General features: G+C 39.8%; 1 long non-coding RNA gene across 2 annotated transcripts in view; it reads left to right on the plus strand.

Moving 5' to 3' along the window:
- LOC107971193 (uncharacterized) overlaps nucleotides 1–12,966 on the plus strand; it is a 34,551-nt gene that overhangs the window by 19,633 nt on the left and 1,952 nt on the right. The gene's annotated exons all lie outside the window — the stretch shown is intronic.

The raw sequence follows: 12,966 nt of genomic DNA on the forward strand, positions 1-12,966 counted from the left end.
ACTGTAAGGTGTTAAACAAACGTAAGTTATATATTCAGTGTGCTGTCCTGGCTGGGCTGGATTTCAGAGCTCCTGCCTTGTCAACATGAATAGCGTTACCTCCAAGTGAGGAAACAGGAAGTCAGATGCTCTTGATTCATGTCTGTAGTTCCTTTTCATCATATTCCATAAACTTTATAGAAGGAGACTTCCAAATTAACAAATATTGAAGTTTCTCCATCTATCAAGATACTTTGGTCTCTAAGTAAAAGAAATCCTGGCTCAGCTGGGCACAGTGGCTCATACCTGTAATCCCAACACGGGGAGGCTGAGGAGGGTGGATCACCTGAGGTCGGGAGTTCAAGACCAGCCTGGCCAACATGGCAAAACCCCACCTTTGCTAAAAATGCAAAAATTAGACAGGCGTGATCACAGGCACCTGTAATCCCAGCTACTTAGGAGGCTGACAGGAGAATCGCTTGAACCCAGGAGGCAGAGGTTGCAGTGAGCCAAGATCACACCACTGCACTCCAGCCTGGGTGACAGAGCAAGACTCCATCACAAAAAAGAAAAAAGAAACCCTTGCTCACACAGACTTGAGCAATAAGGATGTATTTCATCTACTAAAACACCATGTCCAGTAGTCAGGTAGTCTATAGACCATCAACAGCTCGTTAATGGCAAAAACTCTGACTTTCTCAGACCCTTCTTTCTACCTTCCTCAGCATCAGCTTGCCCCTAAAGCAGTTTTCCTCACGGTCACTAAATGGCTGCTGGAAGAAATCACATCTAGAAGCTACACACGAGAGAGAGGAGATACAAACATTCCACCCACACACAAGTTGTAAGTCCTTCCTCAGTTTGCAAAAAACATGGGCCAAGGGCTTGATGGACTAACGGTGGAGAAGTCACCTCAGGAGCTCCGATGAGGATATCAGAGCAAAATCAAGATTTGTTAGTAATGAGGAAAGAGAAACAGGCAAGAAAGTAATACTCTGAAAAGCAGCTCAACAGAAGAAAATCTAGCACCGCATGCATTTCCACAGACCCATGAACTGTTTCAGGTTCAGATTTGCAAACCTGATAACTGGGCATAAGTAATATCTCCTAACACTTAGCTTTACCATCTGTTGCTGACATAACAATTTTACACAATACCAAAAATGCCAGATGGAAGCTACACATTAGCCATGTCCAAGATGTTTCGTGCTCACAACATATATGGAATAGCTTTGTTCCATACACTGTTGAGTTTGTAGTTCTCCACTTATAATTCTGGCCATTGATGGAGAAGGACAACTCCAAAGCTTCCCAATTACATGCCTCCTTGATGTTTGGAAAGCTGTGCACACTGCTGGTCTCAGAATTTCTATCCAGGATAGACTTAGAAGCTACAATATATTTGGAGCTAGGGGGTGGGGAAGGGATGGCACACATATTTGAAACTGTGTTTGCACAGCGAATACACAGTTTTTAGTTTAGAATTTATATTATGGTAAATAAGAATAGCAAAGTTTTCTAAAGATTTTTTAAAATTTTTACTGTATGTAAGATTGAGAAAATGCCAGTCGCCCTTATCGTAGACTAAGAAGTCAGGGAATAGCTATTGCTATGGAGCAAAGGTAATGGGAGAGGTACTAAGGGAAATAAGATTCCTACATAAACCTCCCACCAGCTTAAAGAAGAATATAGAGACTGGGCATGGTGGCTCATGCCTGTAATCCCGGCACTTTGGGAGGCCAAGGTGGGTGGATCGCTTGAGCTCAGGAGTTCAAGACCAGCCTGGGTAACATGATGAAACTTCATCTCTATAAAAAATAGAAAAAATTACCCAGGTGTGGTGACACACTACTGTGGTCCCAGCTACTCGGGAGGCAGTGGCGGGAGGATCACCTGGGCCCAGGGAGGTCTAAGCTGCAGTGAGCCGTGCTCATGCCACTGCACTCCAACCCAGGTGACAGAGCAAAACCCCTGTCTCTAAAAAAAATAAAATTTATAAAGTATAATCAACAATTTCCCCATTTTTATTGTAAGATGTTTTAAACATATATTAATATACAGAGTGATATAACAGATACCCATGTGCTCAACACTCAGATGTATCAGATATTAACATTTTGACATTCCCCAGGCCCTCTTCCTGGTTCCTACCCTTCCTCTTGCTGTGGAGGCGACCCCCATCTGGATCAATCTTCTCCATATTTTACACTATTACCATAAATGCATGTATCCACAGTAAGACTCTAGTTCTGAAAATGGCATCCTATCAGGCATTATGAGGAGCTTGCCTTTTCATTGGCTGTTTTGATGAATCTTACCTATGTTGTTCTAGTTCCCTCGTTTGATTTGCTCTGTAATATTCCATCGCTGAATATAGTACAATCTACATATCTGTTGTTTGGTTGGTGAACATTTAAGTTACTTCCATTTTTCACTATTACAAACATGCTGCAAAAACCAATCTGGTGTGTGATTCACTGTGCACATGTCAGATAACCTCTCTAGGTTAAAGATTCACAAAGGTAGAGTGAGAACTTTCATTCCAGCATGATTTATCAACTTATACCACCAATGTATGAAAGTTTCTTTTCCTTCATTTTGCAAATCTGTTGGCTGTGAAATGGCATATTCTTGTTTAGTTTGCATTTCCTAAAAACTAGAGAAATAGAGCAACATTCCATTCATTTGGTATTCAAGTTTCCTCTTCTGTGAATTTGCTTTTTCATATATTTTGCCCATTTGGAGTATTTGTCTTTTTCTTGCTGAATTGTAAACATTTTTTTACATATTTTAAATACCAACATTTGTTGATTATATGCATTGCAAATATCTTCTTCCTGTCTATAATTTCTTTTAATTTTAAGGTGCTTTTTTCTTGTATTTAAGTTTGTAATTTTAGTGTAGTTATATTTGTCTATTTTTTCCTTAATTAAGGGTTTTGTTTTCTTGTGCTTGTCTATGGAAGATTTAAGATTATAAAGATTTTCTCCTTTATTTTCTTCCAGAAGTTTACATGGTTTCTTTTGACATTTAAATCTTTGTCTGGAATTTATCTTTGTGTGGTATAAGCTAGTGACTTAATTTTCTTTTCAGAAGGATAACTAATTTCCCAGACTCGTTTGTTGAATAGTTTATACTTTCCCCACTGATTTGTAAGATCTTCTCTGTCACGCATCAAATCTCTGTGTATGCCTGGATCTGTTTTGTCCAACTCTGCACAAGTAGCATGCTATCTAAATTACTATATTTTAAAAAATAAGTCTTGATATTTGGTAGGGCAAGTTTCATGTGTCTTAACTATTATGGTCTCTTTCTCATCTATATGAATGTTAAGGTCAGCTCATCAGTTTCCACAGAAAATCCTTTCTAGATTTTGATTTGAATTACATTGCATTTATAGATTAGTTTGAGAAGCATCATCTTCCTGATCTTGTCTTTCCTTTCATGAACCTGCTATATTTCTGCATATATTTAGGCCATCTTACACATCTTTCAGTACTGTTTTGTATTTTTCTCCATAAAAGGTTTTGCATACCTTGTGTAAATTTATTCTTAGGCATCTTTTAGGTCATATAACTGTGGTAAATGAGAACTTTATTCTAAAACATTTTCTATGCCTATCAACATTTTCTCCGCTATTTTTTTCTTTTATGTTTTATACCTAATTTTTTTTTTTTTTTTTTGAGACGTAGCTTCACTCTTGTTGCCCAGGCTGGAGTGCAATGGCGTGATCTTGGCTCACCACACCCTCCACCTCCCGGGTTCAAGCAATTCTCCTGTCTCAGTCTCCAGAATAGCTGGGATTACAGGCATGCGCCACCACACCGGGCTAATTTTGTATTTTTAGTAGAGACGGGGTTTCTCCATGTTGGTCAGGCTGGTCTCGAACTCCCGACCTCAGGTGATCCGCCTGCCTCAGCCTCCCAAAGTGCTGGGATTACAGGCGTGAGCCACTGCACCCAGCCTGCTTTTATGTTTTATACCTAATTCTTAAAAGTATTTGCATTTTATTCTTTGCATGATGTGAGATGTGAATATAACACTTTCCCCCCGAGTCAATTATTTTCAACTCTGACGAATAATCTCTTAACCCATTGGTTTGTGAGTCTTTCTTTGTTATCTGTTATCTTCTCATATATCAGGACTCTTTTTCTACAATCACTTTGTTTTCGTTGATGATATATATCCATTTCCATGCCAGTATATGATCTCATTTCTGTAGTTTTTAATGTGTCTGTGTGTGTTTGTGTGTGGATACATACACACAAAAAAGTAGAACAATGAAATAATGTGTCTCTTTCTAGAAGAAGTATTAAGAGGCAGGAAGATTGCTTGAGCCCAGGAGTTTGAGACTGCAGTGTGCTACTATGATTGGACCTGTGAATAGCCACTATACTCCAAACTGAGCAACACAGTCAGGTCCCATCTCTTTTTTTCTTTTTTCTTTTTCTTTTTTTTTTGAGCCTGAGTCTCGTTCTGTTGCCCAGGCTGGAGTGCAGTGGCGTGATCTCTGCTCACTGCAACTTCCACCTCCCAGGTTCAAGCGATTCTCCTGTCTCAGCCTCCTGAGTAGCTGGGATTACAGGTGCGCCACCATGCCTGGCTAATTTTTATATTTTTAGTAGAGACGGGATTTCACCATGTTGGCCAGGCTGGTCTCGGACTCCTGACCTCAAATGATCTGCTTGCCTCGGCCTCCCAAAGTGCTGGGATTACAGGCGTGAGCCACCCACCGCACCCGTCCTGAGGTCCCATCTCTAAAAAAATAAAAAGTATTGAACCAAGGTCCTCTCACGTAATTTTTCACAATTTATATTATGCTTTAATATCTAGCAGAGCAGCTCAATTAATTACTCTTGGAGTGTGTTAAACCAATATGCTAATTTGGGAAAAATTTACCTCCATAATATTCAGTCTTCTTATTCTGTATTCATTCAATCATCTTATTCTATATTCATATATTCATGTTTTCTTGTAACTTTCTCAGTTGCAGTTTGTAATTTTCCTCACATAGATTCAGTTTTAAAATTAACATTATGTCTAGACATTTTAGGGTGGAGTGTTGTTTCCCCAACACCTCATATATCTTGGTTAGTTACTTCAGGGAGAGCAGGAGAGCTGGTTACTTTTGTTCACTTATCTTTAACCAGTCATTTTACTAAACTCCCATAAAGATAGCCACTTTTTAATTGTCTTGGGGTTTCTCAGTAGGCAATTATATCATCTCTAATAATACTTTTTGTTTTCTCATTTCCAATAGCAACGTCCCTATATCTGTTTTAGAATTATATTAACTAATACAATGGCAGTAAGGATCTTTGTTTTCTTTCTGATGTTATGGGATCCTGTTTCTATTTTGGTTCTTTGTCCTGTAGTGTGGGTGCTCATTAAAGGACTTCCTTTGTGTTTTGTCTGGATTATTCTCCAGGCAGCTGGTAAGCTCCTTGTGAAGACAGCCCATCCTGTTCTAACATGTCTGATACTCTGTGTCTGGTCTCTGCAGCTCCTGGCACACAGCAGGGAACTTGATTAGGGCCTGAAAGAATGTGTCTTATGCTGGATTCTTGGGAGGCCCTAAAAGATCTGCACTGCTTCTTTCTGGATGTGGCCATGTGTTTAGAAACATCTGCTCTCCTAGAAGTCTGGGGTTCCTGTTCCAGCTTCGAGCAGACACTTGGGTTTCCCTTACAGGCTACTGTCTGTTGTTGACCACATACTCAGGAATAAATGGAAATTGCAGCAATTTTGTCAGTAGGGTTTTGACAAACTGAGAGATTCCAAACAGAAAATAAAGAGATTCTAAACAGAAATACTTACTTGTTATAAAATAGCACATGCAAATTTCCCACCAATCCCATCACCAAAGGTAAACACCACTAACAATTTAGGGTTTGTGTTTATGCACACTTGTACACATAAATACATGCATTTCTAGATGTGTGTTCTATGCTTTTCAAACATATGCATGTTTGAATAATGTGAGCCCATTTTTGTAACTTCTTTCCAATTTTATGTAAATATTGTTTATTCGTTTTAGCAGCTATATATGCCACCATATGGCTAGACTATAATCATCTTTTCTCCTATTAATATATATTTCTAGTTTGTTTCCTTGTGTCTTAAACCAACATATATTTAGGATAGATTTTTAGAAGTAGGTTGTCGAAGTATAAGGTAAACTTTTTTTTTTTAATTTAGCTTAATTTTAACATACTTTCAATTCATTCTTTGACCATAAAAATTTAGAGTCTGGTCCATGAACCATGACTTATTGGTCTGTGATAAGTACAGACATTAAGAGTAAGTGTTTAGAAGTATTTATCATAATTTGATATTTCTATGATATCCAAACGTGAATTTTATATTTTACAAAAGCATCGGACTGAAAAAGAAAACCTGATTATTTTAAAATAACAATAGTAATGCTAAAACAAATTGTGGAAAGGGCCCATTTGGACAATATGGGTTAAGTGAGGCCAAAAGCTTTTCACTGTGAAAATCAAAATATTTAAGGAGTAGTGTCTTAGAAGACATATGAGGGATAAATGAAAAAAAAATGTTATTTTTAAAATATGATGTTGAAAAAAATATATGCTGTATTTGGAGCTGGATATGGGGTACGACCAATTATATAATAATTTCTTATCAGAAAAAAAGAATAAAAGGACCTGATTCTGCACCATGAATAATTGGGAAGCACTGCTTCCATGAGCAGTCAAAGGGAGTTTCCATTTTCTTTTCTGAATCCTCACCTCTAGCTCACATTGTCAAAAATCAAAATGTTTGTTTTATAATCTGTTGGTTATAAACACTCTCACTGTTGTTTTGATGTGAATTTCTGTGATTACTAATGATGTCCGTATCTTTACTCGTTATTTGGGTTTCTTCTTGTTATTTATATCGTTTGTGCTATTTTTTTATTGGCTTGGAGATTTTTATTTTTTTTCTGGTATCTGTGGATTTCACATACTTATATTTGAGCTCCTCTATTATTTCAGAAGTAATTTTGTTATACTTTACCCAGTAAATTCTATGTGTTGAGAGTGTGAAGAATTGGCCTCTCCTCTAGGCTCCATTATATTTTCTTATTGGGCACTGCTGGTTTAATGATATAGCTATAGATTTTTGTATAGTTGTCTTTCTTTTGCACTCTCTTACTGCTAATAGTAGTTTTTTAGGGAATACAATTTTCTCTTTCTCTGTACCTCTTTCTTTTCTATTCTTTCCTTACAGCAGTACCATATTTACTGGACATGCCTTTACAAACAATTTCAATTCTGTCAGTAATGCACATCATGGTCCATAGTCGGTTGACCTGTCATCAGAGTCTGTATGACGGTCAAAAAACAAAATGAAACAAAGCAAAACACAGTTTAAAACTGAAAAATTGCTGTTCATTAAGTCGAGGTTATTTAAAAAAGAAATTGTTAGGGATTCCCGTAGGGTCAGTCTCTGATATCAGGACTGTCCATTCTCTCAAACAATAATGCTGTCCAGTCTCTTCAGAGGCTTTCTGATTTGGCCCTGTTCCTATCCTTTGTCCAGGACTTTTCTCCACACCCTTTCTCTTAAGCCAAATGGCAGGTCAAATGAAGCCCTGAAATACAGCCATCTGTGGGTGTTGAAGTGGGGATGATTGTGGTCAGCCCTGGGAAGCTGGGCATGCATGTCACAGATTTAGAAAGTACTGCTGGCTGGCAAGCTGATGGAGGGCAAAATGTGCACATGGAAGCAAATGCACAGCTTCAAGTGATCAAGTGTCAGTGCAGACAGCAGGTGATGAGGGTGGCTCACACCACCTGCTGGAGCACAGCTGTCAGAAAGGGGATAGCCACGTGTGGGGCCACAGGCAGTGCCAACCCAACAGGTGAAAGCCCAGGACAGAGAAGAGCCCAGAAGCTCTGAGGCAGACATTTGAGTCACAGCCTGGGATGCACAGTCATGCCTTGTGCCCAAAATGAAATGCTAGCAAGTGTTTCTCTCTCTGTGTTCTCAAAAGATCTCTTCCTCATGTATCTTAATTAGTTAAGATTTGGGGTCTTGGGGCAGCCTCTTGAATGCCATCAGACATAATAAGTTCTACAGCCAGGGTCATTGGCCTGACTTCCAGGATTATGAAGGGTCAAAAAGTCCCACATGTCCTAACTACAATGCAGGCGCCAGTGAAGACAAGCTGTTAGGTAAGACATAATATTTTTGGAGAGACATAAAGGACAGAGGTCAGTTGTGAGGGCAGGCATGGACCCAGCATCGAACCAGCAAGGCACAGGTTAAGTGAGACACTGAGCAGGGCCCAGTTCTGTTCAGCAGCAGAACAGAAATCACCTGACAAATCCAGAAGTCACATCAGAAGGGGTTAACTGGGAAAGACAGCTCAGGAACTAGGGTGTTACACAGCCTGTCCATAGGCTACTTTTTACAGGCCCAAAGTCCCATCACCATGGACAAATTTTGATGGTTGCTTTAAATATGCTCATTTGTGAATCCAGTGTCTGATGAATAAGGTGTGGTCTCTTGATATGTGGGGCCTGTAATTAAGTGGAATATAAAATAGTAAATCATTTTGACCATTAGCAAAGTTTCTCTTTGTTCATTTAATGAAAATGCTCAGTATTGGCAAAAGAGCAGAGAAACAGGTGTCCTCATATACAACCTATGAGAGGTAAACTGAGGCCTTTCCAAGGAATAATGTGGTGACTAGAATCAAAACCCTTTCAATGCACATACCTTTTAATCTAGCAACTCCACTTCTATGAACATATCATAACATATATATAATAGTTTAAGTGCAGGCTGGATGCAGTGGCTCACGGCTATAATCCCAACACTTTTGGAGGCTGAGGAGGAGGATTGCTTAAGCTCAGGAGATCGAGACCGGCCTGGGAAACAAAGTGAGACTGCCTCTCTACAAAACAAATGGAAAAAAAAAATTAGCCAGGCATGGTAGCGTACACCTATAGTCCCAGCTACTCAGCAGGCTGAGGCAGAAGGAGTGCTTGAGCCTGGAAGGTCAAGGCTGCAGTGAGCTGTGATTGCACTACTACATTTCAGCCTGGGAGACACAGAGTGAGACCTTGTCTAAAATAAAAAAAAATTAAAAAAATAAATAAAAAGTCTAAGTGCAAAGATGTTTGATGCTCTGTTGTATATAATAGCAAAATATGACACCACTGAAGCAAGATAGATTCTTCACACCACTACCCTCAGCCCCTTGCTTTTAGTACACCTGTGGTGGACAGTTTCATGCATGGTCCCAGCCTTTCACTGTGGGCTTACCTTGCTGGCTCAAGGCTTTTCTGCTTCAGAGTTTTCTTGGATCCCACAGAAGGCCATTCTGCCTGTGTTGGATGTGGCAGAGAAAAGTGGGGTAGTTAATATTCCCAGGGGACCACAGTGCACCAATGAGAGAAAGAAATGGAGGATGAATGCTCCAACCTCTCCATCCAGAGACCATTTTGAGGACTATTCTACGTGATTCCTCCAAGGGACCCCATGGGATTGAGCTTCAGTTGCCCACAGCGATCAGCAACTCACTAACACACCTTTGTGGCTTTGCTCTTTCCTTGACTTACTCTCCCCACCCCTCTCTTCTGCTTCTCTCACATAAATTCTTGCAAATCCTTGTCTCGGATCTCAGACTTTACTTTCAAGGGAACTCAAATCATGAGTCAATCTAAACATCAGAAGTAGGGGTTAGATTAACAAGGGTACATTCATACAATGGAATATAATGCAGCCACTAAAATTACCTAAGATCCAAGGAAAAAGAAAGCATATGGCCTCACAAACGTGTACATAAATGTTAAAAGAAGATGTATTTCAAATAGCCCAAAACTGGAAACAATACAAATGTCCACATTTGCATGTGAGTGGATAAATAAATTGTGGTATATCCATATAACAGAATATTCTTCAGTGATAAAAGGGATTGAACTATTGATATAGGTAACAATATGAACCTCAAAATAAGTATGCTGAGTCAAAGAATGCAGACACAAAGAGTGCATAGTATAATATTCCATTTATATAAAATTCTTTTTTTTTTTTTTGAGATGGAGTCTTGCTGTGTCGCCCAGACGGGAGTACAGTGGCATAATCTCGGCTCACTGCAACCCCCACTTCCTGGGTTCAAGCAATTCTCCTGCCTCAGCCTTCCAAGTCGCTGGGATTACAGGCACCTGCCACCACACTCAGCTAATTTTTGTATTTATAGTAGAGACAGGGTTTCGCCATGTTGGCCAGGCTGGCTCAAACTGCTGACCGCAGGTGATCCACCTGCCTCGGCCTCCCATAGTGCTGGGATTACAGACGTGAGCCATCGTGCCTGGCCCATTTATATAAAATTCTAATGCAAACTAATCTATACTGACAGAAAGCATTTCAGTGGTTACCTGGGGTAGGGGTTGGGGTGGGTGTGGATAGAAAGAAGAAAGTGGGATTACAAAGAGGCACAAGAAAACTTTTAGGGGAGATGGACATGTTCCTTATCTTGATTGCAGTGTTGGTTTCATGGGTATAAGCATAGGTTAAAACTTATCAGAATATACCCTTTAACTATGTGTGGCTTACTTTTCGCCAGTTATACCTCAGTAAGTTTGTTAAAGATGAAAAATGACCTTGGATAAAAATAATTAATGACACTAAAATTATTCATGTTGAAGTATTAGTTTGAAATAAAAGGCTAGCTTTAAATCAATATTTATGAGCATAGATACCCATACAAATTCGTAGATTAATGATCAAAATAGAAAAGTCCAAAACGTTACTAGTGTTCATCTCAGGGTCTGGGATGACATGCATTTTCATTTTTTTTCTTTTCTTATACCTGTATCTTCCTAATATTGATAAATATATATTACTTCTGTAAAATAGAAAATCAGTAGATAAAACACAACACAAGGTATCTTATGCTACATGCTAGGAAAATGGTAGAGGCCAAAGATTTTTCAAATTTGTTGTTTTAGAGCCCTGGGAGTTTCATGAAAGTGCCTCAGGGATTATCCCAGGAGGAAAATTAGAATACATAGGCCAGTGTCTTCATGGCACCTCTAAATAGAGGAGCTGTTTTCACTTAAGGAACAAATGTGAAGGTCTGAAGAAGGCTAATTATTGGGGCCTGGGGCAGTTGTGGAATGCTTTGAGATTAAGACAGAAGTGAGTAGGAAAGATGGGCCTTGACTAGGCAAAGAACAGAAAGTGAGTCTTCTAGAAAAGTCTGAGCAAAATTACTAATGGCACTTGTTACCCTCTGTAGCATATTTTTTTCTGCTTCCATTACTATTCAACTCTTCACTCAAATGAGAACTTACCACTGCAAAACATCTGGGCAAATTCTAGGCCTACTCAAAATCACTTGGGTTAGGAATCCAAGGGACTCAATAGCACTGCCACGGGTGCTGGTGGGAACACTAAAAAGGAGTGGAGTTTATCTCCCTTCCCAATCTCCATCAGATCCCCTTCCCCGTTTTTGATGTGTACCACTAATATTTTCTCAAGGTAATATGAATTTCTTTGCTAACGTAACTAAAAGGCCCTGCCAGCCTTTCAAATAGGTCTCTGTTCTCCTAGAGCTGCCATGGAAAGAACTGAAAATCTGGAAAGGACCACATTGAGTCATTGTCCTCATGTGAAGTTCTCCAAAGAGCCTTTTAAGATGCCAGAAGGATCTTCTACTGGTGTTCTTTTCTCCCTTCAGCAGCCCTTGAGCCTGCTGCAATAAACTCATAACTTTTTTGGACTCAACCAAATGGGGCATAGGGAGGGCATGTGGCATGAACTACTGCCAAGGCATGTATGAGGCAATGAGCTGGCTATGCAAAGACTCATCCCAAAGTCCATGAGGCAGCATGTGCTCCTTGGACCAAGAGGAGGGAGAAAGGGATGTGCACTGGGGCTTACTGTCTCCTCCATCCTCATAATCCTAGCTCAATACTAGACAAAGTGTCTTCGCTAGCACTGAAATCTGAGTGTCTTGTTAGGTCGATGTTTGGAAGACAATCAAAAGTACGTGACAGGCCAAGGCTTGCCAAGGAATAGAAAAGCAGTGGATTTGTTTCCTGGCTGATGGCCAGCTGCAAGGCTTTCTTAAATGACAGCCAAGAAGCAGTAAATCAGGTACCATGGAGTCCTATCCATGGAGAGATTGTCTCCACAAAGTGTTATACTTCAAGTTAAATGGTCACAGACAATTCGGCTTCAGAATAACTTAAAACAGCATTTCCATCTGCTTGAACCCGGGTTCCAATTAAAACAGAGAAGTATTAGTCTAACCCAGTCCTCCAACTGTTACCAACTAAGACATGCTCTGGAAGATTTAAAAAGCAGCACAGCCATGAACTGAGGAACAGGTTTCAAATTTACTTACAGAAAATACAGTTTATTTTCGTCTCCCTAGAGAGAGACAATCCTGTTAAAATCACAGTTTTATATGTAGCCTGTAGGACCAAGAAAAAGTAGCAGTTGAATATATTAATATTTCTTAGTTTAGATGAGAGCAAATAGTTAAATTTAGCTTTATCGAAGAAACAACTATTCCATGTATCACTATCCAAGGAATTTCAATAACTTTTTTTATTTATTGATTGATTGATTGATTGAGACAGGGTCTTTCTCTGTCACCCAGGCTGGAGTGCAGTGGCACAATCATGGCTCACTGTGCAGACTCGAACTCTTGGGCTCAGGCGATCCTCTCCCCTCAGGCTCTCAAGTAGCTGGGACTACAGGCACGTGCCACCACGCCTGCCTAACTGGTGGCATTTGCCTGTAGTATGCTGAAGTGCCAGTAACTTTAGCATAATGTTTGCATTTGCGGCTACGTATTTCCTAAGTGGATGCTTCTCAGCCTTTCATGTACATGTGGAAGATGACCACATTTTTAGGACACACTAGGGTAAAGGAATAGTAGGGCTGCTTACAGGAGGCCCCACCTGGCCACTCCAGGGATTGAGAAATCAGTATCTCTCCAGGCTGGGATCCCCATCAGTTTCC

This window comes from Pan troglodytes, chromosome X (assembly GCF_028858775.2).
Source record: "Pan troglodytes isolate AG18354 chromosome X, NHGRI_mPanTro3-v2.0_pri, whole genome shotgun sequence".
NCBI lineage: Eukaryota > Metazoa > Chordata > Mammalia > Primates > Hominidae > Pan > Pan troglodytes.